Source organism: Aotus nancymaae, unplaced genomic scaffold (genome assembly GCF_030222135.1).
Source record: "Aotus nancymaae isolate 86718 unplaced genomic scaffold, 86718_ANA_hifiasm-v0.15.2.pri h1tg000043l, whole genome shotgun sequence".
In the NCBI taxonomy this organism is placed as follows: domain Eukaryota; kingdom Metazoa; phylum Chordata; class Mammalia; order Primates; family Aotidae; genus Aotus; species Aotus nancymaae.
The window spans coordinates 8851788-8875942 of NW_026988457.1; the positions used below are offsets into that span (position 1 = coordinate 8851788).

General features: G+C 39.4%; 1 pseudogene; it reads left to right on the plus strand.

Moving 5' to 3' along the window:
* Positions 1–12190: 12190 nt before the first annotated feature.
* LOC105726187 (ADP-ribosylation factor-like protein 2-binding protein) lies at positions 12191–12672 on the plus strand (annotated as a pseudogene).
* Positions 12673–24155: the final 11483 nt, after the last annotated feature.

The following is a 24155-nucleotide window of genomic DNA, read 5'->3' on the forward strand; positions in this document are numbered from 1 at the left end:
GTGAGGAATACTTCGTTTTGCCCCAGGTTTGACAATATAGAAAGAGAGAATTAGGGTTTAATCAACGCATACAAGGCAAAGATTATACCTAATTCAATATTCAGCTCAGTGACTAGTATGGAGATATGGTGTCTGACAAACCAGCCCCGAGCACTGTCTTTATGTTCAAAGCAAAATCAAATTCAATTTCTTTCAGTGCAATTTGTCTGCATTAACCCAGGATCAGGAATTACTCACTTTGTTACCCTCAGGTTATCTTCCTAAGACACAATCAACATTTTTGACACATTTAATTCCAATTAGTTCTACCTATTTTGCAGAAGAATATTTGATATAATATTTTAAAAAACATTGAGCTGTTTTTCACCAAACTTGTCATATAGTAACCCCAAAATTTCCTCCAGTTTACCTTCAGTGCCATATTATCATGCTCTGTGTGTACCATAAGATTTTTTTAAAAGATTGAGAAGTGCTGATATACAGAGATAAGTAGGCTGAAAATAGGTCCTTATGGAATATCTACCTTGCAAGAGAGGGGTTGATGAAGAAGAGACAGAGAGAGCAGCTATCTGGCATTTGGTAGACAGACTCCTCTTCGTAAGGTGGAAAATTCCCTGAAGGAAGCAATTTAGAGCTGAGCTGCCAAAATAGATGTCAACTGTCCACAATAGATCAACAATGTAAAATGCCACTGAAAAATGAAGTAAAGGCTGAAAAATATTCACTGAATTTGGTAATTAGAAAGCACCACAGGTCAAGTATGCTGGCACATGTCTATAAATCCAGCATTTTGAGAGGCCAAGGCCGGAGGATTGCTTGAGCCCAGGAGTTTAAGACCAGTCTGGGCGACATAGGGAGATCCTAGCTCTACAATAAATTTTAAAAAATTAGCTGGACATGGTGATGCATGCCTGTGGTCCCAGGTACTCAGGAGGCTGAGGTTGTAGGATTGCTTGAGTCCAGGAGGTCAAGACTGTAGTGAGTTATGATTACACCACTGCACTCCAGCCTGGGAAACTGAGAGACTCTGACAAAAAAAAAGAAAAAAAAAAAAAACCAACCAGCAAGATCAGTACCAGTGGACTGACAAGAATAGGCCACGAAGCAGGGAGTTGAGACTTACGTGGGGGGAGGGAAGGTGTACACAGAAAGATTATTTCTTTCAGAAGAAAGAAGTTTCTGTTCTTTTAGAAGATTATTGTTGACATTGATGAGAGGAAATAATGGAAGGCAAGAGGAGGCTTTTTGTGAGGTGTCAGACTTGTGTTTCTACCTTGAAGGTAAATAGCCATGTCCAGAAGGAGAGTTTAAAGATGCAGATACTGCTAAAGGCGGACAAAGGCATACACTAAATAAAGCTTTTAAAGAACCTAGAAGAAGAGAGATTGTGCTCAGGGAAAAGGGTTGGTCTTGGGCACATGTCCTCTGGCTAAAGAGAAAGCATGTAAAGATGTGACAAATAGGCCGGGTGCGGTGGCTCACGCCTGTAATTCCAGCATTTTGGGAGGCCGAGGCGGGTGGATCACAAGGTCAAGAGATCGAGACCATCCTGGTCAACATGGTGAAACCTCGTCTCTATTAAAAATACAAAAAATTAGCTGGGCATGGTGGTGCACGCCTGTAATCCCAGCTACTCAGGAGGCTGAGGCAGGAGAATTGCCTGAACCCAGGAGGCAGAGGTTGCGGTGAGCCAAGATCGCGCCATTTCACTCCAGCCTGGGTAACAAGAGCGAAACTCCGTCAAAAAAAAAAAAAGATGTGACAAGTAATTTTACCAATCAGAATTCAGAAAGTTAAATGTGGCTCTGCCTGGGATACCTCTTTTCTTTGTTTCCCAGGAATATAAACTGAGGAATATTAGAAATGAGAAAAGTTCACCAGATTTGGCAATTGGAAGGCCATTTGTGACCTTTGCAATGGCAGCTTTAGTGCTTCCTTCAGCCAACAAATATTTATCATCCTGGTGAATGGAGCACTAGACAAGACCTTGTTACAGGACCAACAGGCTCATATGTCTGCTGCACAGCAACATACCAATATATCAAGACAGCAGAGTTTGCAGCAGAGAAAGAGGTTAATGATTGCAGGGCAGCTGAATGAGGAGATGCGAGGAGACTCCTCCAAATCATCTCCTGAGAAGTTCTGGGTTGGAGTTTTTAAGGGGATTGCAAGGGACAACGGGCTGAAAAAATGGGGTCGTTGGTTTGTCAGGGTAAGAGGGATGAAATCGTCAGGATGTGGAAACTACATCCTTTAGTGAGTCAGTTTCTCACAGGGTCCTTCAGACCAGCTGGTGTCAATAGTTTCACTGGTAGGCAGGACCAGATAGAATATCTCAAAGGGAAAACTTCACATTTTACAACGTTCACGTTATCTATAGAGCAGTTAAGGGAGACTAGAATCTTGTAATAGGATCTACTGATTCTGGGGCAATAGGTAAACAACTATGAGGAAGCAGGTCAGAGAGCAAGCTGACCTAATGATAAATGCTGAATGCCTTGCAGCTTGGTTTATTTTAATTTCTGTCCCTCCCTTCTTCCTTGATTAATTTTATAAAGTTTATAGGGACGGTTTCAACCTCCCAAGACAGGAGACTTGAAGTCCAGATTTAACTCTTTACCAAATTAGCTCTTCATAACGAAGGCACCATTTAGGGCACTTATTCCCCCAAAATAAAGAAGTTGGATGAAATGACAGCTAAGGTCATGTCCAACATTTACACTATGTATCTATTATAATACTATGTTCAAGACATAAGGCTTGTCATGGTATGAAATTTAAAGATCCAATGAGAGGGAGGCATCTGGACTTTCAAGACATCAGAGACTCTAAAAACAAATAATTCCTAATAAAAAGTCATCCTGCAGTGTTCCTTCCTGAGTTAAAGCCTGCTGTCAGGGAGAAAACACTGAAATTTCTATTTCAGGAGAAAAAAATGTGACCAATTTCTAATATGATTTTTAAAAATTCCTCAGTGCCAAACAGCCTGAAAATGGCAAGACCTTTTGCAACCTGATAAAGTTATTTCTCAATATGAGATATATGAGAAAAGAATTAGCCATAAATTTAGGAGTTTTGCCCAGTGGGCAAATTTGGTGTTAATTTGAATATATTGCTTGGGCCCCTTGGGATGTTGAGCACAACACACTAGATGGAAAGTTGTGATTGCACATTACATATTTTGAGACAAAACACTTCTGCCAATTCTTGAGCTAAAGGAACAGAAATTATAAGCACACATAATGAAGACTGTAGAAATTTGATATTAAAAGACGTATTATGTTGTCTGATACATCTTCCTGTCAACATGTTCATTATAATGTGTTCTTTTATTCTGTCCTATTCAGAATTTCTAGTTGTCTGTACATTGATTTTACACCTCCCACCAAAAAGCTTAGAAACATTGACAAGCATCATCATATACTCTAAAACGATGCAGTATGAGGGGGAGGACATTTCTATTGCTTTGATCTTCATAAAAACGCTGCCAGGGTTAATTTGTTCAGCTCCAAGTCTTTAGTATCTTGTCACTCCTTTTGAATACTCCAAAGGAATGCTTAGCTCTGATTAGATTGAAGGTGCTCCCACAGCAACAGAGGTATGTTACAATGTGGATTATTCCAGAGGTGTGTCAATACCACTCCAATCCATTGTTACCAAAACCAAACCACCCACCATCAGTAACTAGTTGTCCACGGTGGTAAATTCGTAGGTGGCCATTTGTTTTCTTTCCTCCTAGAAGTCCCTACTTTTCCTCTAACAACTCGGAGCTGCCCCCCAAGAGGATAGAGTCACTTCCTTCTTTCATTTCCCACACATGATTGTGTTGTAGGAGAGGCAGTTGGGTAGCCAATGAACTGTGGGATCTAAGGTTCAGGAGACCTGGCTGCAAGTCCTTCTCTTTCCATCTATTGCTGTGTGATGTTTAGCTATTACCTCATCAGAAGTCAAATGTACTCCTCTGTAAAAGTTAATGAAACCTGAGTGATCATTGTATAATGTTGGGTTGCTGTGAAGAAGGAAAAGAAAGAGTTGACGGGAGAGCACTTTGCAAACCACTCGATGACATGCTGTGAGAGAGAAGACAAAGCTGAGCAACTTCAGTGCTGTCCTCTCAAAACAAACTTTTCCTATTTAATTCCCTAAAATAAATGATATTCCTACTGATTTTATTTCTCTGATCATATCCTGACTGGTACTGGAACTATCAAAGTAGACACTTTAATATGCCAAAAAAAAAAACAGTCAATTTAGAAAAATGTTTTATTATATTCCAAGCAAATTCTGAATTAATATAAATAGTATTCATACTAGGCATACCTTGTCAAAAATTAAAATTTCAAGTATAGGTATAAATTTCTGCAAATATCCAAATGGAGGGAAGAAAAACAACTTTCCTTAAAAAGGGCTAAAATTTTTTTTTTTTTTTAGAGACAGGGTCTTAATCTGTCACCCAGGTTGGAGTGCAGTGGTGCAATCACAGATCACTCCAGCCTTGACCTCCTGTGTTCAACCAATCCTCCCATCTCAGCCTTCCAAGTAGCTGGGACTACAGGCATGCACCATCACACCTGGCTGATTTTTCTCATAATTTGTAGAGACAGGGCCTTGCTATGTCGCCCAGGCTGGCCTCGAACTCCTGGGCTCAAGCAATCCTTCTGTCTCAGCCTCCCAAAGTGCTCCAATTTTAGGTGGGAGCCACCACACTTGGCCTGCTTCCTCTGACTTCTTTGCAACACTGAATTCCTAAAGATAATGAAAAATTTGTAAAGATTTTGAGAGGGGAAACATAATCAAGAATTTTATTTCCAGTCAAAGTGGTATTCATGTGTGAAGGCAAAGACTAAGAAAGGAAACTCCTCATGGATATTCAAAGTAAAGAAGTAAAGAGTAGGAAAACCAGAATAAATTAAGTATAGAAACTTACATATAAATAACTGCTATAAATACAATCACAAAACTCAATATAAAAACAAAACTATTGAACACAAGGGAATATAGGGTAAAGAAAATGAATAACTATATGTAAGCAACATGGGTCCACTCCTCTGTTTAACCACAGGAAGCCTGGGAAGTCAGGGAAGAAATTAATAGAAGTCAAAGCAGAAATCTGCCTCCTGCACAAGGTGGCATAAAAATTATATGTAAGCTAAGGCCTGAAAGAATAGTCAGAGTTGGCCAGGAGAATGGGAGATATTCCAGTGGCAACAGCAGAATCCCACTCTGGCTGAGGAAAATAGAAATCAGTTTATGGGAAAAATGTCAGAAGTTCACAGATGCAGTTAAAGGTCAGGAAGGTTGGATTCAGAACAAGACAGACACAGTGACACAGGAGATGTAATAAGCTTGTCAGAACACTGCCACCGAGATAATGATCCCTAACCATGTTTCTGACTGTGCGTCATTCCTCCTAAGACTCAAAGTCCCTGAAGAGAGAGCCAGATTGAACGAGCTCAGGCCTGTTACTGGCCAGAGGAAGGCAGGACTATCCGTGATGGCCCCACAGAGACAGCTCACAGTCCACAGGAGCCACAGGTAGGAAACTGACCTGCTGTTACAGGCAAATCCAAAAAAGTGAATGTTCACTCCAGGGGGACTGAGGCTGGGGAGGGCAGCAGAAACCTATCACAAAGAGCCTTTAAGTCATGCTAAGAAATGTGGATGTTTTTCCAAATGAAAATGGAGAATAAATGAAAGGTTTGGAGGAGAAAAGTAATAGATTTGATTTCCATTTTAGAACGATGACTCTGGCAGCAATGTGAGGAGGAAACGGGAGGGGGACTAACTAGAGAACGTGCAGTAATCCAGGTAGAACAGGATGTGGCCCAACTTATTAACTGTAGGCTGCAGAGAAACACGAGCAGTCTGTCTAGAGAAAGTAAAGCAACATAGAACGAATAGATTTTGGTAACCAAGTTACCAATCTTATTATGATTAGATTATTCATCATCATCATCATCATAAGCAGTAATAATGTAACGACAGTAAACAACAATTAAGAAACAATTTGATAATGGAAAATTTTGTTCCCCCCTCCAAATAATTGATGTGCTATGTGCAATCCATTAATGAGAACTACGTAACCCATCATTTGGCTCAGAACCAAATTTGCATCTGATTCACATCAGCAGTGTGAACTCTTGTCTTCTGGGATCTTCTTTTCCTTGATCCTGACTTTTTCCATCTGTATTTGTTCTACTGTTACACCATGTCCGTATCCTTTTTTGGCAAAATGCCCTAAAAGACCCCAAAATTACCAAACAAACAAAAACTCATGCCCATATCCTCAATCAAAACCATTTTCCAGTCTTCGTTAACTTGCTAATGGTTCCACCATTTCCCCTATACCCGGAGCTTGGAAACTTCATCAAGTATCAGAACCACTCTGTCTTGCCTGTCCTCCATTGCCCACATTCAGATCATCTGTACATGAAAAAGGTTTTTTTTATCCCTCCTTGCTTCGAGTGAAATCTTCCTTTTCCTCTTGCTTAAACCTTCCATCAGCTTCCTAACAGTCTCTCCTTGCCCTGTGACTAAGCACCACTGCCAAGTTAAATTCCAATTATATTACTTTTCTGCTTTAAAACTCTGATGATTCACCAGTGCTAATAAATTAGGCATTGGCTGGTGACTCACACCTGTAATCCCAGTACTTTGGGAGGCCAAGGTGGGTGGATCACCTGGGGTCAGGAGTTCGAGATCAGCCTGGCCAACATGGCAAAATCCTGTCTCTACTAAAAATACAAAAATTAGCTGGGTGTGGTGGTGTGCACCTGTAATCCCAGCTACTTAAGAAGCTGAGGCAGGAGAATCTTGAACCTGGGAGGCAGAGGTTGCAGTGAGCCAAGATTGTGCCACTGCACTCCAGCCGGGGTGACAAGAGTGAAATTCCATCTCTAAATAAATAAATAAATAAATAAGGCATAAACCCTTCCTTCTGTTCTTAAAGATTCCCTCTTAGAAGATTATAACATGAAAAAGCTAGGAACCCTTTTAGAATCCTCTAAATTGAGTACACATATCGGGTCTACTTTTCTTTGCTTCATAGTTTTTTCCAGGTCCCAGATACATCCCTGGGTGTCTCAGTCCATTTTCTGCTCCTTCACAAACTGGGGGAGTTATGAACAAAAGAAGTTTGTTTGGCTCACAGTTCTGGAGACTGAAAAGTCCACAATCTAGGGGCTACATCTGGCGAGGGCCTTCTTGCAGCATCATAACACTGGAAGGGCAAGAGAGTGCATGCAACAGAGAGAGCAAGAAAGTGAATGTGCCTTTATAACTAACCTACTGCTGTGACAGTGGCATTAATCCACCCATGAGGATAGAGCCCCTGTGACCTAATCACTTTTTAAAGCCCCCACCCCCTCACCACTGCTGCACTGGGGATTAAGTTTCCAACACATACACTTTGAAGGGCTTATTCAAGCCGTGACCCTTGCTTCTCATTCATAGAGGAAGAGGAGTGAGATATCCAAGTGGCAGACTTGGGAGCTCTAGCCCATCCTATTCCCGTCCTCTTCTTTTTAGGGGTCAGCCTGCCTGCTTTGCACTGTAAGCCTGTCTTAGCCTTGCTGTTGGCTTAGTGCGGAAGCTCTGTTTCTGGGAGGAAAGAGGGTCAGGGGAGTGCTGGGCTTATTCCTGATGGACAAACTTATCTAGTTCTGGGGTTTACTATCAGGAATTCCATTGTTGCCACATACCTGAGTGAATTTGGGAACCAAAACTAGAACATATAGAGATTAGGCTTCTGGAAGCTAGAGGAATTGATTGATGTAATATAAGCTTGAGGGGACCTATACCAAGCTCAGGCCATGCAGGAATTTTAAACATTGAGTTTTTCTGCAGCCAATATTGCACCTTGTGCTTGACTTTTGTGAAGTTGGCTTTAGCTGCTTCAGCCTGGACAAGTGAGTTTAAGTCTCAGGCTCCTGAAAGAGACTGACCTGGTGGCTGAATACACAAACAAGAGGCTCTTTCTATATTGCCTGGGCTACAGGCACTGATCACTTCAATGATCTCAGTGGCATTAGCAAAACTAGCCACAAAGGCTTTAGCAAACAAGCTTGGATTTAAATAGAAAAATAATTTAGTCTGTGGGCAGCTGCAGATGACCTTGAATAACACATGCATAAATAGGCCTGTGATTGCAGCCAGGACTAACAGACGGAATAAACAAATCTGGAGAGCACCTTTAGAGTCCCATTGAGGTTTTGCCGTGAAAGAGGCAGAGTGTTAGCATATTGTTTGGCTTTTACTGGGATTTTCACCCAGGTCTGTAAAGAAATTGGGTTCCACATGAGTCACAGAGCAATAGCATGTGAATTTCTAGCTTTAAATTATTAGTGTTAGGTTCAAATAGGTAATACATGATCTCATTTTAAGTAGACTCAAATTCTAGTCTACATTTAGAGTCAAGGAGGAAACTTTAGAGGAATAAATCTTCAATTGATGTGACTGATAAACAGTCTTGAGTCACCCTCAACCATATAAACTCAAGTTGGCCCTGAATTTGTTAATTTCATGAATTCAAAACAAGGCTTTGGATTTCAGACTAAAATTATGCATTTAATCTAAAAGGGAAGTACATTTTATTAATAAAACAGTAAGAACAAAGGGGCACCCTCATTGAAAAATATGCTATCTTCTTAGATAACACTAGAGAAATAACTGAAAGAGATTATTGCTGTCCCAATAAAAAGACAGATACTTTTTAAATACTGTCTCTGAGGAACATTACTGCTTAAAAATGTCACAGAAAAACTGGAGTCATATGAAAAACATGTCAGTCTTAATATCAGAACATAAGCAGAGGAAAATTGAAAATAAAGAGACAGATTAAGTTAGAGGAAAGTTTCCTTAGGAATAAGGTTGAAATATTAGAGAACATATTAAAGAGAAATTAAGCTAAAATGAGATCTCAAAAGTCAATATATATAAAAGGGAAAGGAAAATGCACCATGGTCTAACTTGTATGAAGGAGAGTGTTAGGTGCAGGGAAGGTGTGTAGTTATTACTAGAACAGAAACAGTGATTCCTAAAGTTTCAGAGGTTTTTTTTTTTTAAAGGAGAGTAAAAACAAGAGTACACTAAAATGGCATTCAAGAGGGCTAAGCACCTGGACACTATTAAATGGTAGATTCTTAAAATTATTACTGGAAAGTCTATAGTAAAAGCAACTGATTTTCTTGCCTTCCATCCTGCAGCCTGGTGATCCACTCATTTCTAAGAAGCAAACCTGATCATGTCAGTCCCTTGCCATAAACTACACATGCACACTCACACACACAGACACACACACACACACACACACACACACAGAGCGCATGCACCTTTGCACCTTAGCATAGAAGACAATCTTCCCCTGACCTGGATTCTGTGTACCTCCCTGGATTGTTTCCTGATAAACTCTACCTCTGCATTCTAGATTCCAGTTGTACCGAACGATTTGCAAGTCTTGAGTATTATAAACTTTATAACGTATTCATTCTGCCTGCCATGTCTTTTTATCCTAGTACACATGCATTTTACAAGACTCAGCTTACATATCACCTCTCCTAGGAGCCTGTCTACAGAATTACCAGTGAATTCTGAGCACTTATAATGTTTCATTTTTCTTGTATATTTGTTGACTCTTTTTCAACTCTAAGTCAGTGGTTCTCAAAAGAGGTGATATAGCTCCCAGGAGGCATTTTGAAAATATAAGGGGCATTTTTAATTGTCATAAGTTTAGGGGTTGGGAGAACACAGCAGATATTCAGTGGACAAGGCAGGGAGCTAAATACCTTCCAATGTGCATACAGTTCAGTAGAAAAAAGAACTATATGCATCACATTCAACTTTTAAATGTTCCAGTGGACTTTCTTAGGTGAAAAACTTGTATATAATTATCTTAGTTAAGATTAAAACTCTGGGACAGGTGTGGTGGCTCAGGCCTGTAATCCCAGCACTTTGGGAGGCTGAGGCAGGCAGATCACCTGAGGTCAGGAGTTTGAGACCAGCCTGGCCAACATGGTGAAACCCTGTCTCTACTAAAAATACAAAAAAAAAAAATTAGCCAGGCGTGGTGGCACATGTCTGTAATCCCACCTACTCAGGCAGCTGAGGCAAGAGTATTGCTTGAACCCAGGAGTTGGAGCTTGCAGTGAGCCAAGATCACGCCACTGCACTCCAGCCTGGGCAACAAGAGCGAAAACTCTGTCTCAAAAAAAAAAAAAAAAAAAGATTCAAACTTTTTTTTTTTTGCATAGTGTTATATATTGAATTTCACAGGAATATAACTACCATAAACTGAGGAAAGAATGTACTTGGTTCATGTTCAGAACTTTATCAGGAGTTGTTTCTCATTTCAAAAATCACATCACTATGGGTACCACTGAGAGTGGTATTTGAGTCACCAACACAACACTCATGTATCCATCTGCATTTGTCGATGAGGCATTCATAGTGACTGTTAAGTAGATGTACAAGTTTCCTCATTTAGCTCTTATTTCAAAATGTCAAATATAAATTTTAAATGTGGGCAAATATTCAGTCAAATATATTAAATTGGGTTTTACAGCTTTTATGCACAAATGAACAGTCACCAATGTGTCTATTCCACCAACACACTTTTTTCTAATTAAGCCAATGAACCTATGAAGAGTAAGTGAACATTTTACAAAGGAACATGTTGATCACACTGGCAAAGATATGTATATATATTTCTGATATTTAAGGAAAACTGAAAATTGCAATACTGTCACTGGAATATTCAAGAACATTCTCTGCAAAAGGAAGTGGATCTCATTGGTTCTTACAGAACAACATAAAATATCATACAATATGGTACATCATACAATATTCTAAGAAAATTCATCTTACAAGCTATATAAAAGATTAGTACAAAGAGGCTAAAACGAAATCCAAACCAAATAATTTCTCTATCCTATCGTAATACTGCTTTAAGAAGATGGTAACAGTTACTGAAATCAATTGCATAATGCAAATATTCTTGATTATGACTGGGCAAAAGTAACCAGCATAAATATAAGACTTTAATATTTTCATCTATAAAGTGTGCAAGAACAGAAAAATTCTGTAGAAAAGATTAATTTCAAAATTACTAACAATGAATACAAAAACTGTCAATATTTGAAACCCTAAAATTAATTAAAGGGAAAAAATTTCCTTTTCCAGCATCATTGCTTATTTAACAGATAGAGCACCAATAATGTAAGTTTGGAGCCAACTTTAAAAGAGGTACCGGGTGTTTTAACAAGTCATTTTATTGTTCATCAACAACTTAATTACCAAGTTTCAGAGAAGGAGATAATCATCAATGAATGTTTAAAAATAATCCCTTCACTAACAGATTATTCATAATCTTGCAAATGTCAATGAAGTGTTTGAATGTCATGTCCAAAGAAGATGGTTCACCAAGCAAGTATTTTTAAAAGGTTTGGCTCATATTACGGACCTTTATGGATCTTTAACATGATCAATAAAAAACATATATATAATTGGAAATACTGCAAATTGATTAAGTATAGCTTTAAAGCATATTTGAAAAGGTCTTCTTTATTCAAATTATAATTTTTTAATTTATATTTTGTATATCAGTATATTTATTTTCAAATATAGAGAAAAATTGAAAAACTAGGGCAAGCTTGTCCAACCGACAATCCATGGGCCACATGTGGACCAGGATGGCTTTGAATACGGCCCAACACAAATTCATAAACTTTCTTAAAATATTATGAGTTTTTTTGTGATTTTCTTTTTAGCTTATCAGCTATAGTTAATGTTAGTGTATTTTGTGTGTGGTCCAAGGCAGTTCTTCCAAAGTGGCCCAGGGAAGTCAAAAGATTGGACACCCTTGGATTAGGGCAAGGAACACCCATATGCCTGCCACCTATATTCAGCAATTGCAAGTATTTTGCTGTAATTGCTTCCTACATGTTTGTATATTTAGCTAAAACATTTCAAAGTAAAATACAGTGACCATGCTATTTCACCTCTGAGTTCTTAATCATGAATCTCCTAAATATAACGATATTCTCTTGCATAACCACAATGTTATTACTATACCTTAAAAAATTCAGGAGTGGGCTGCATCCTGGGCAACAAGGCCTCCCCCAGCTGTCCTCTGTGCCTTAGATACCGTAGGGACCCAAAGGGCCAGCTCACTTGGGTAGGTGCGGTGGCATCAACCATGGACACCTTAGAAGAAAGCTTCACGGTGCCCTTCTCTGACTCTGATGCACATTTTGATGCTGTGGTTGGATATTTAGAAGACATTATCATGGATGAAGACTTCTAGTTATTACAGAGAAATTTCATGGACAACTACTACCAGGATTTTGAGGATACTGAAAAGATAAACTCGCCTACACACCTATTTTTAATGAATATATTTCTTTGGCAGAAAAGTATATAGAAGAACAGTTGCAAGAGCAAATTCTTAGCTTTAACATGGCAGCTTTCACAACATTACAGCATCACAAAGATGAAGTGATTGGTGACATTCTCCAAACGCTGCTCATATTTACAGATTTTCTGGCTTTTAAAGAAATGTTTCTGGGCTACAGAGCAGAAAAAGAAGGCCAGGGACTGGACTTAAGCTGTGGTTTAGTGGAGACTTCATTGTGCAAATCATCTTCTATGTCAGCTTCCCAGAATAATCTGTGGTACTAGGTCCTACCTCCAGACAATGAATAGGATCATTCTCAATGTCACTGGTTCAGTAGGCCAATAAGCTCAGCTCATGATGACAGGAAAATGTATCCCGGAAAAACTGATTCTGTTCTGCAACCCTTCATTCACGTTAAGTATTGATGGGTAAAAACCAAAATGACCAAACCCTCCTGGACCTATTTATCCTGAAACATCTTTTTTTTTTTTTTTTTTTTTTTTTTTTTTTGAGACAAAGTCTCACTCAGTCGCCCAGGCTGGACTGTAGTGGTCCAATCTTGGCTCACTGCAACCTGCGCCTCCCCGGTTCAAGTGATTCTCCTGCCTTAGCCTCCCAAGTAGCTGGGATTACAGGCACCCACCGCCACACCCAGCTAATTTTTTGGTAGTTTTAGTAGAGATGGGGTTTCACCATGTTGGCCAGGCTGGTTTTGAACTCCTGACCTCAAGTGAGCCTCCTTCTCTGGCCTCACAAAGTGCTAGGATTACAAGTGTGAGCCACCGCTCCTAGCCAAAACGCCTTCTTGTATTCATTAACCCTAATACTCCTCTCCTCCCCAAGTAGGTACCTCTCTCAGGTGCTTCTGACTCAGACACCTTAGGAGCAAGCCCATGTCAAGCATTCCACCCTTCCTCACCCCAGTATTCATGTTTGTGTATCAAAACTCACCATCATGATCTCTATCCCAGCAGGCTTTGTATACATTTTTTGTGCATTTGCATCACTTTTTTGACATGGGTCAGAGTTTCAGTTCTTTAGCCTTACTGGGTTTTTCAATATTTATCTGGGGTGTTACTCCAGCCTGCTGTCCATCTTGAGATTTTTGAATCTCCTGTGATCACAGCTTGTCCTGGCTGGAGGAGTCAACTGAAAGAGATGTCCTGTACCTAAAAGCTACATGTGAAAAACAACTCCTGGTCTTAACATTTGCAGTCCTTGTATGACTATGTCTTCTGCCAGTCCTGATGTAGTCCCACTATTTTCAGAAGTCTCTTTGAAGTGTTATTTTTGACAAATATTTGTATAGATGAATTCTCAGGCTAACCTAGTGGATACGATTTTGGAACTTCCATGATTACCTTCCATGATTACCCACTTAAAGATTAAAGTATTATATGCCATGCGCTTTTTAGTCAATGTCATGAAGGCAAAAATGCTTCCTACATTGGCATTCATTCCTATTTTACTGGGCACCTATGAATACATGCCGTATACTAGAAATACACTAAAAGGTATCCTGTACTTATAGCATGTTGGTGTGTTTGCATGTTTACTGAAAATCCTTTCTGTATAAACAAGTTTCCTGGGTTCTCAGGGTTAGGTAGGGACTCTGCTATTTCTTCCTGTCAAAATCTCTCCTATGGAGACCATGTTCCACTGCCAATCTAGCTCAGCAGGAGGAGGAGATGTAAACATTCTTACTAGTCATCTGTCTGCTTTGGTTTAGTGCAAGTGTGTGGTAGAATATTACTTATCAGAGAACATGTATGTCATCTCTGGAAAAAAGAAAACCATAGCAGCTCAGTTCTCAACGTGTTCCTTTGATTTTTTTAAATAAAAATAAGAATCTGTACTGACTTTTCACTTGGCTATCTTGCTTTTAAAAGACAAGCTACAAGTGATGTGTTTTTCTATACTGATGTGTCATTTATTAAATGCTTTTGTACCATGAGTAAAACAAAATTCAGAATCACTAATGTCATCTAATAGTTCATTTTCAAATGTCTCCAACTGTCCCCAAAATACCTTTTATTACTTTTGTGCATCATGACTCTGTTTTAAGCTAGAAAATTTCTTGACTCTATTTTTTTAATGTAATTTTTTAAAAATTGACCTTTTTCTACTAAGCCAGTTGTCCTTTAGAATTCCCACATTCTAGATTTTTCTGACTGTCTCTTCATGGTGCCATTTAACTTATTCCTCCCTCTCTTCCCTATAAATACGAAATGAGCTCTATAGACTTTATTAGGTTCACATCAAAAATTTTTGGCAAGAATCACATGTGATGCTTATACTTTATATTTGCTCACATAAGGAGGTAGCAGATGTTAGGTTTTCTCCCACAATTAATGCTAAGGAGGGCACAGTCCTGTCTCTCCAGTGCAAAGGAGATACAGTGCAAATGAAGTCCTTCTTACATTTTAAGGAAAGGACCTCAATCTCATTATAGTATAGGGAATTCTCGTGACTTAATCAACAGATATAATATTTTTAAAATAACCCTGCCAGATTAGTCTTTTCAGGCTACTAGAACAGAATACCACAGACTAGGCAACTCATAAAAACAACAATATTTATTTCTCACTGTTCTAGAGAGTAGGAAGTCCAAGATCAAGAGGCCAGCAGATTCTGTGTCTGGTGAGGGCCCTATTCCAGATTCATAGATAGTCGCCTTTTTGCTGTGTCCCCTCATGGCAGAAGGGGTGAAGAATCTCCCTGGAGTCTCTTTTATAAGGGCACTGATCACATTCATGAGGGCTCTGCCCTCATGGTCTAATCACTCCCAAAGGACCCACCTCCTAATACTATCACCAGGGGTGTTAAGATTTTAACCTTTAAATTTTAGGGGCACATAAACATTCAATCCATTACACTTGCTCAATGAGAATTTTTATAGTTTTCAGCTTTGCCACATAATCTATTTAACATAAGGGTAGGTTAAAAGATACTGACTCAGAAATGTATTGCTCTCATTTGGATGCTGTGATGATTAGGTTTAAAGATCCATTAACATTTTACAATACCAGATTGGGTGGTTTTAAACAGACGTGTAATATCTTTGCCAGCATTTTCAAGAAAAGTTAATTGATTTCAGTATGGTGCCTCTCATATAAACAGAAAAAAAAAACTTAATTGGACTTTGAGGACAATGTATGATTTAATCAGTTGTAATAAAAAGATCTGGGATCCACCTAAGACTTTCTCACCCACTTGTTTGAAAATAATCTAAATTATGGTAGCATTCCTACTACACATATAGCTGAGGATGGTTTCAAAATGCTTACTGCAAATGTCTTAAAAATCAATTGCAAACCAGTAACAGGAGATTTGACGCTAACTTTCATAGACTCTGCACAATATTGAAGCATAGACCTAGGAAACAGACATCTCGTTAAATTTTAATACGAGATATTGTTTTCATATATTTCATATTATTAGCATAGATTTGTTTAAGTTGAAAGTACTACAATAAGATATATATGCTATAATAATTTTGAAACTGTTATTAGTCTGTTCTTGTGCTACTAATAAAGATATACCTGAGACTGGGTAATTTCTAAAGGAAAGAGGTTTAATGGACTCACAGTTCCACGTGGCTGGGGAGGCCTCACAATCATGGCGGAAGGTGAAAGTCACATCTTACATGGCAGCAGAAAAGAGAAAATGAGAGCCAAGCAAAAGGGGAAACCCTTATAAAATCATCAGATCTCATGAGACTTATTCACCACCAAGAGGACAGTATCTGGGAAACTGCCTCCATGATTCAATTATTTACTTACAATAAAGTAAGTTATTAAGAGAATCACAATGAATAAAAAATTTATTTACTATTTGTTAAGCAGATCTTCATAAAGGTTTTCATCCTTCTTGTCTCCACATTCAGTAGGCTGAAGAGAGTAAAGAGAAGAGGTTGGTCTTGCTATCTCAGGAGTGGCAGAATCAGAAGAAAATCCATGTGTAAGTGGACCTGCATAGTTCAAACCCCTGTTTTTCAAGGATCAGCTGTAGTTAATAAAAAAGCAGTGATAAGTATACATAAAAGAGAGGGTATCCTATTTTTTACCTCGTTTGAAAAATCACATCAAGGCCAGGCATATTGGCTCATGCCTGTAATCCTAGCACTTTGGGAGGCTGAGGTGGGTGGATCATCTGAGGTCAGGAGTCCAAGACGAGGCACCACTGCACTCCAGCCTGGGTGACAGAGCAAGAGTCCATTTCAAAAAAATTTACATATATACAAAAAATTAGCTGGGCATGATGGCATGTTCTTGTGGTCCCAGCTACTTGGAAGGCTGAGGTAGAGGATCACTTGAGCTAGAGGTCAAGGCTGCAGTTAGCAGAGATTACGCCACTGCACTCCAGCCTGGGCAACAGAGCTAGACCCTGTCTCAAAAAAAAAAGAAAATTATTCTAGTCATTGAATGTGTAAAATTGCAAGTACAAGATTTGTTTCTCATCAATGCTTACTCAAAAAGAAGTCCTCTCCTGTTAGGAATATAGGACATACAATAAAAATACATAAATATATAATGTACCATGTATTTCTTTCCTCTTTTGATGGAAATTGTGCAAAATAGAATTTACCAGCATATTTATGCTTTTAAACACAAATATAGCAGTACTACAAGCAGGAAGCACATCTGTAGGTAAACTGCATGTTTTATGTTTCATGTGGTTATGCATCTTTCCCTGGCGCCCTGTTCTATATCTTTGCCCTTTGAAATCTTCTCAGATTCCCTTGATGAAGGTATAATGGTAAGACTGGTCTAAAATATAGTTAGGTCACAGGTCTCCCAGATTGGGATGGCCCAGAACAAATACTACTTTATATATTGGGCTATCAAAGTTATCATCTTTACTCTTTCACTAGAGGCCTTTTTTGCCTAACTAGAATGGACCTTTGGTAAAGTAACCTACTCACATTTCTGTTAATCTCCCATGTTTGGAAAAATTAATGTTGCTATAAACTGATGGAGTTTAATGCCTCATTACAATTAATCTTAATCAAAACAAGAGCATCTTACTAAATAAGCAACTTATTTAAACCAACAATTTAACAAGTTTTATAAAAAAAAAAAAAATGCTATCCCCCACCATCTCTACATATAGCAAGAAGGATGAGAGGAAGGATGAGAGGGTCACCTGTTTCTCAGCCAGACCCAGACTTTTGCTGCCACGGCAAATGGATCAAGTTTCCAGCTCTATGTTTATACGTGAATCAAGGACTGCTTCTCATTGCCCTTCCAGTCACACTATTTGTTTGGGACAAGACTTATCTAGATTACTAAAAAATAGTTTTTAAAATAAATTTCCCTACTCATGTTCAAATGAGGAGTCAGCTTGGTGTGTGAGTATCTGATAACATCACAACTATTAGGAACATATGCCATATTGCTATGGCTTGGAGATGGTTTGTCCCCATCAAGACTCGTGGAAATTTGAGCCCCAGTGTGGCAATGTTGGATGATGGGGATTAGTGGGAAGTGTTTGGGTCATGGGAGCAGATCCTTCATGAATGGCTCGGTGCCATTCTCAAGGCAGTAAGTTTTGCTCTGTCAAGACTGGAATAGTTCTCTTAGGAATAGATTAGTTCCCATGAAAGTTGGCTGTTGTAACGTGAGGTTCCTCCTCCTGTTTGGTTCTCTCTTTATATGTGACCACTTTCCCTGTGACCTTCTCCACTATATTTTGACCTCCACCATGTCTGGCCTTCGCCTGAAGCCAAGCAGATGCTGGTGGCATGCTTCTTGGGAGCTAAATAAATCTCTTTTCTTTATAAATCAGCCAGCCTCAGGTATTCTATTATAGCATCACAAAACAGACTAACACACATGTGTTGATAAAAGAACTATTCTTGGAAAGGAACTGAAGAAGGTCATGCTTGGGGATATTTCTCTGCTATCCTATGTTGTATTAACATATGGGCGATACATCTTGTGACATCTGTGTTAGGCCAGATTCAAGGATGATTTGGGATATAAAATACCAAAAAATAGGCACTCAGCCGCTGACTGAAGTGAACATATGAGGCATGACTATCTAGGAATATGTAAGCCCCTAAAATTACTTCACTCTTACAGGATCAAATAAATATAAAAGTGTTATATAACCAACAATTCTTTGGAATCTTCTTTCAAAGGAGGTCATCTCCTGGCTGTTCTAAACAAAATCAGAACAGTATTTCTGAAAATCTGAGCACAGTCTCTTTTTTGTTCATGCATTATCTATGAACTGAAGAATGCAAGAAATATAAATAGAGGCTCAAAAATGTTCATTTTTATTTTGCTAATATTCTCAATTTTCTGGAAGCAAAAGATGAGTTGGGTTTTTTTTTTTTATTGCATTTTAGGTTTTGGGGTACATGTGAAAAACATGCAAGGTTGTTGCAAGGTACATACGTGGCAGTGTGATTTGCTGCCTTCCTCCCCTTCACCTATATCTGGCATTTCTCCCCATGCTATCCCTCTCCAACTCCCCACCCCCCCGCTGTCCCCCCCCACTCCTCCCCAACAGACCCCAGTGTATAGTGCTCCTCTCCCTGTGTCCATGTGTTCTCATTGTTCAACACCCGCCTATGAGTGAGAACATGTGGTGTTTGATTTTGTGTTCTTGTGTCAGTTTGCTGAGAACGATGGTTTCCAGATTCATCCACGTCCCTACAAAGGACGCAAACTCATTGTTTTTGATGGCTGCATAATATTCCATGGTGTATATGTGCCACATTTTTCCTGTCCAGTCTATCATCGATGGGCATTTGGGTTGGTTCCACGTCTTTGCTATTGTAAACTGTGCTGCAATGAACATTCGTGTGCATGTGTCCTTATAGTAGAACGATTTATAATCCTTTGGATATATACCCACTAATGGGATTGCTGGGTCAAATGGAATTTCTATTTCTAGGTCCTTGAGGAATCACCACACTGTCTTCCACAATGGTTGAACTAATTTACACTCCCACCAACAGTGTAAAAGTGTTCCTATTTCTCCACATCCTCTCCAGCATCTGTTTTCTCCAGATTTTTTAATGATCGCCATTCTAACTGGCGTGAGATGGTATCTCAATGTAGTTTTGATTTGCATTTCTCTAATGACCAGTGATGATGAGCATTTTTTCATATGTTTGTTGGCCTCATGTATGTCTTCTTTTGTAAAGTATCTGTTCATATCCTTCGCCCATTTTTGAATGGGCTTGTTTGTTTTTTTCTTGTAAATCTTTTTTAGTTCATTGTAAATTCTGGATATCAGCCCTTTGTCAGGCGGGTAGGCTGCAAAGATTTTTTCCCATTCTGTTGGTTGCCAATTCACTCTATTGACTGTTTCTTTCGCCGTGCAGAAGCTGTGGAGTTTGATTAGGTCCCATTTGTCTATTTTGGCTTTTGTTGCCAATGCTTTTGGTGTTTTGGTCATAAAGTCCTTGTCTACGCCTATGTCCTGAATGGTTTTGCCTAGGTTTTCTTCTAGTGTTTTTATGGTGTTAGGTCTTATGTTTAAGTCTTTAATCCATCTGGAGTCAATTTTAGTGTAAGGTGTCAGGAAGGGGTCCAGTTTCTGCTTTCTGCATATGGCTAGCCAGTTTTCCCAACACCACTTATTGAACATGGATTCCTTTCCCCATTGCTTGTTTTTGTCAGGTTTGTCAAAGATCGGGTGGTTGTAGATATGTTGTATCACCTCCAACGCCTCTGTTCTGTTCCATTGGTCTGTATCTCTGTTTTGGTATCAGTACCATGCTGTTTTGATTACTGTAGCCTTGTAGTATAGTTTGATGTCTGGTACTGTGATGCCTCCCACTTTGTTCTTTTTTCTTAGAATTGACTTGGCTATGCGGGCTCTCTTTTGGTTCCAGAGTTGGGTTTTTTAAAATAAATTTTAATTAAATAAAATATGAATATATGATATAATGTGTAATACAGATTGTCATAAACAAATTTCTTATATCAGAATTCTTCATTGTGATTCCTATGCTGTAATCACAATGGTAAAGTTCTGTTTTGGTGAGAATTGTTACTCTGTGGACACTAAGTTTCATAAGTGATTGGAAAAGGATTGAAAAAAAGGTGATTGGCAAAAGAAAATTAGAATGAATGGTTACTTTCCTCAGCCCCCAACTCACAGCATAAATTATCTCTCAGGAAAGCGTAACGCTGTTTTATGAAGACAAAAACAAAACAAAACAAAATAAGCTAGAAAAGGGAAAATGGAGTATAGAGTTGGAAATAGAAAAGATATAGCCCTTTGGTTCTAGAAAATAATTCTTAACTTTAATTAACATTAAATAAAAATTCACCATATATCATTTTCTTTACCAAAGGCAGAAGCTCAAGTCAGCGTTAAATTACATGAATGTTGAAAAAGCAGAATTAAAACAGTAGATTGAAATTGATTGGTCCCTACCAGACTGCCTCGCCCTTTAAGGTGAAACTGGACTGCTGCAACCCCTGTAGCAACCATGTTCTATACAAAAGGTTTCCTCCTCCAACCACTGACTGAATCAAAAATGGGCACCTTACCCAGGTGTAGACCATCCATAGCTTTCCCATGAGCTCCAACCAACCCAGCAATAAGAAGAACAAGTGAGGCAAAACAAAGTCTCAATATCTGGAATCTGAAATGGAAACCATGGAGAAATGGCACCAGTGAGCAGTGAGAATTAAGAAGGAAAGGTCCTAAGGAACTGAAGAACATGAATCCCATTGATGGCCACTATATTTTAAAGTCCCAGGAGGAAACAGAAGACACAGATGGTTCAAAGAAAGAGACTTTAACCAAGACTATTTGCAGAACTGTAAGCAGGGTTAAGAGAACACACAAAGGATGGTAAAGCCATCTAGAAAGTAGCAGCAGCAAGAAGCCATTACTACCTGGGCGTGAAGGAACAGGGGCAGAAATAGGGTTATTGGAGCTCAGTGAGATCTAGAAATGTGGAATAGGGCCCCACAGCAGGAGCTGCAGCCTTAGAGGGATATAGAGACTGCCAGAGAGGCAAATGGAGCAGAGAAGCAGAGGGAAGGAAATATCCTAATCTCTCTTTCCCCTTGCTCTAGTGGCCCACTCATTAGTCAAACCCAATCGGCATCCAGAGACCATGGGAGTTCTGGTATGGTTCAGTCCTGCCTGCCTCAACTCCTAGCACAGAAAAGAACAGGGGAAGGCAAGCAAAGTTCATCTGCAGATCAAACAGGGACCAACCAGAAAGCCACATACAAGCCCAAGTTATGAAGGATCTGAAGAAAGCTGGTAGACAGAGGAAAATTGTTCAGAAAAAAGTAGGTGATTTGAGAGAAAGAGAGCTAGGGAGACCAGCTGGTCCCTAGACCTGCCTCGTTTCTGATGCCATTCTGTCCACTCACTGCAATGCCCCATCCTGACACATAGAGCTTAAAGCCCCTTTAATAGGTCTTGCTTACTTGTCATGAAAAAAGCCCAAATAAGTCAGATTATCAAAAGAGAATATGCACTTTTTCATCTCACTGTTTTCCACTTGAGACTACTCTTGGCCAGGCACGGTGGCTCATGTCTGTAATCCCAACACTTTGGGAGGCCAAAGCAGGTGGATCACCAGGTCAAGAGATCAAGACCATCCTGGCCAACATGGTGAAACCCCATCTCTACTAAAAATTAAAAATTAGCTGGGTATAGTGGTGCATGCCTGTAGTCCCAGCTACTCGGGAGGCTGAGGCGGGAGAATTGTTTGAACCCCGGAAGTGGAGTTTGCAGTGAGCCGAGATTGTCCCACTGCACGCCAGCCTGGCAACAGAGCAAGACTCTGTCTCAAAAAAAAAAAAAAAAAAAAAAAAAAAAAATACTACTTTGGTAATTGATAAGCATCATTTTCAAAAACAAAATAAGGAATGTGCATGGCTATAGGGAAATATGAGGATTAGTGAGAAGATGAGGAACCCCATTCAGAATTCACACAATGCCTGTCTTTAGTAGTAGGTCTTTAAATTTGGTTTTGACAATAATCTGAGTTTCTACTACTTAAAATACACTATATGTGCAAAATCTTACTGGTTGGTGACAAATACACTATGTTTATGAATCCCTGAGCTAGGATATCTGTTTGTACATCTAAGTCTACTAGATTACTTCTTAGTATATTATAGATAATTCAGTGATTCTCAACTCTGGTTGCATATTAGAATTACCTGGAGAGCTTTTTAATAATATGGATGCCTTGGCCCCACACCAGACCAATTAAATCAAAATCCCAAGTGACAGGCACATAAAAAGTCATTAAAATATATTACATTCTAAACTTAGGAAAGAGCTTACAGATCCTTCAGACCAACTTCATCATTAAGGAGGTTCAGGAAAGGCCACCCCATGTTACCTAGGTATACTGACTACTTTGAAATGAGGCTACTCAGGGGACATCGGGTATAGACAGAAGCATTCTCTGAGCCTCCCTTATCTCCCTAAGAGAGATCCACCAAAAGGAACTCACTTGTCACCAATCCCATCACTGGGAGGTTTATCAACTAGGGAAGATTAACTCTTATCACAGGAGGGGAAGACTAGAAGTCAGCACCATATCCAGACAACATTTGTCACAAACTGTTATCTATTCTTCTAAGAGCCCATTTTTTCCCCAGAAATTATTTACTCTCCCCTGAGTTACCTACATCCCCACTTCACTCTCCCCTGTGAAGAAGGTATATAAGCTTCTAGATCTCACTGAGTTTGGGGGTATTCACTTTTCTGTTATGCCCCTGTGCAAGTAACAGATGTGTATACCTTTCTCCTGTTTATCTGTGTGCAGTCAGCTTATTTCCTAGACTCCTTATCAAACCCTCAGAGGGTAGAGGGAAAGTCTTAAGCTCAGAGATTCCTGGTCCCTGCCTGATCAGTTTCACTGACACTTAGGATCAAAGCCAGGCTTAGAACCCAAAAGTCCTGCATTCACTCAAGCTCCTTCCCTTAACCTGACTCTTTATTTGTTAATAGATTCATTCAGAAAATACTTTTGAGGCCTATGATGTGCTAAGCACCAAATCTATTGCTATGATTTGTGATAGCCAAAAATCGTAAAACAATCCAAATGTCCATGGTCTGGTAGATGGATCAGCAATATAATGAAATAATAGTCAGCAATAGAAAGGAACAAACTACTGATATAAGAAACAAAGTAAATGAATTTCAGAAACATTTTGCTAAGTAAAAGAAGCCAGGTGCAAAAGACCATATATGATTACATTGATATAAAACTGTTACAATAGGTACTTAGTCAGACATGAACAGGGCAGGAGAGTGTTCCCCTTAAGAGGAATGTTAGGCAACCATCAGATCATGGTCAGGCAGTTGTTAAACTGCCTCTCTAAAATAGTAATTTGTCACAGCCAGCACCAGGGAAAAGAAGTCTCCCAGTAGACAGAAACACCTAAAACTGGTGATTATCAGCTTCCCAACAAGATCTCAGGAGTTGGGTGAGTGGCTCAAGCATGCACACTAAGAGGGAAAATGGCAGAGTTCAACTGGAATATGACCTTCCTCTAGAAACACTTAACTGGTAAGGGAAGAACACCTCAAGTGAACATGTGCACAATTTCGGTAAACACACTGCATATGCAGCCCCTTCCCAAGCGCTGGCAGGCCACTGTGTATGCGGACAGCCCACCCCAAGGGAAGAATCAGGGAAGAAGGGTCACAACTCTCTGGAAGCATGCCTGCAAATAAAACCCCAAGTCAAAGGTCAAACCACGCACTAGATCTCTCAAGTCACCGGTTGGGCCTTCTTCCAAGTGTTCTTCACTTCTTTTTGTTC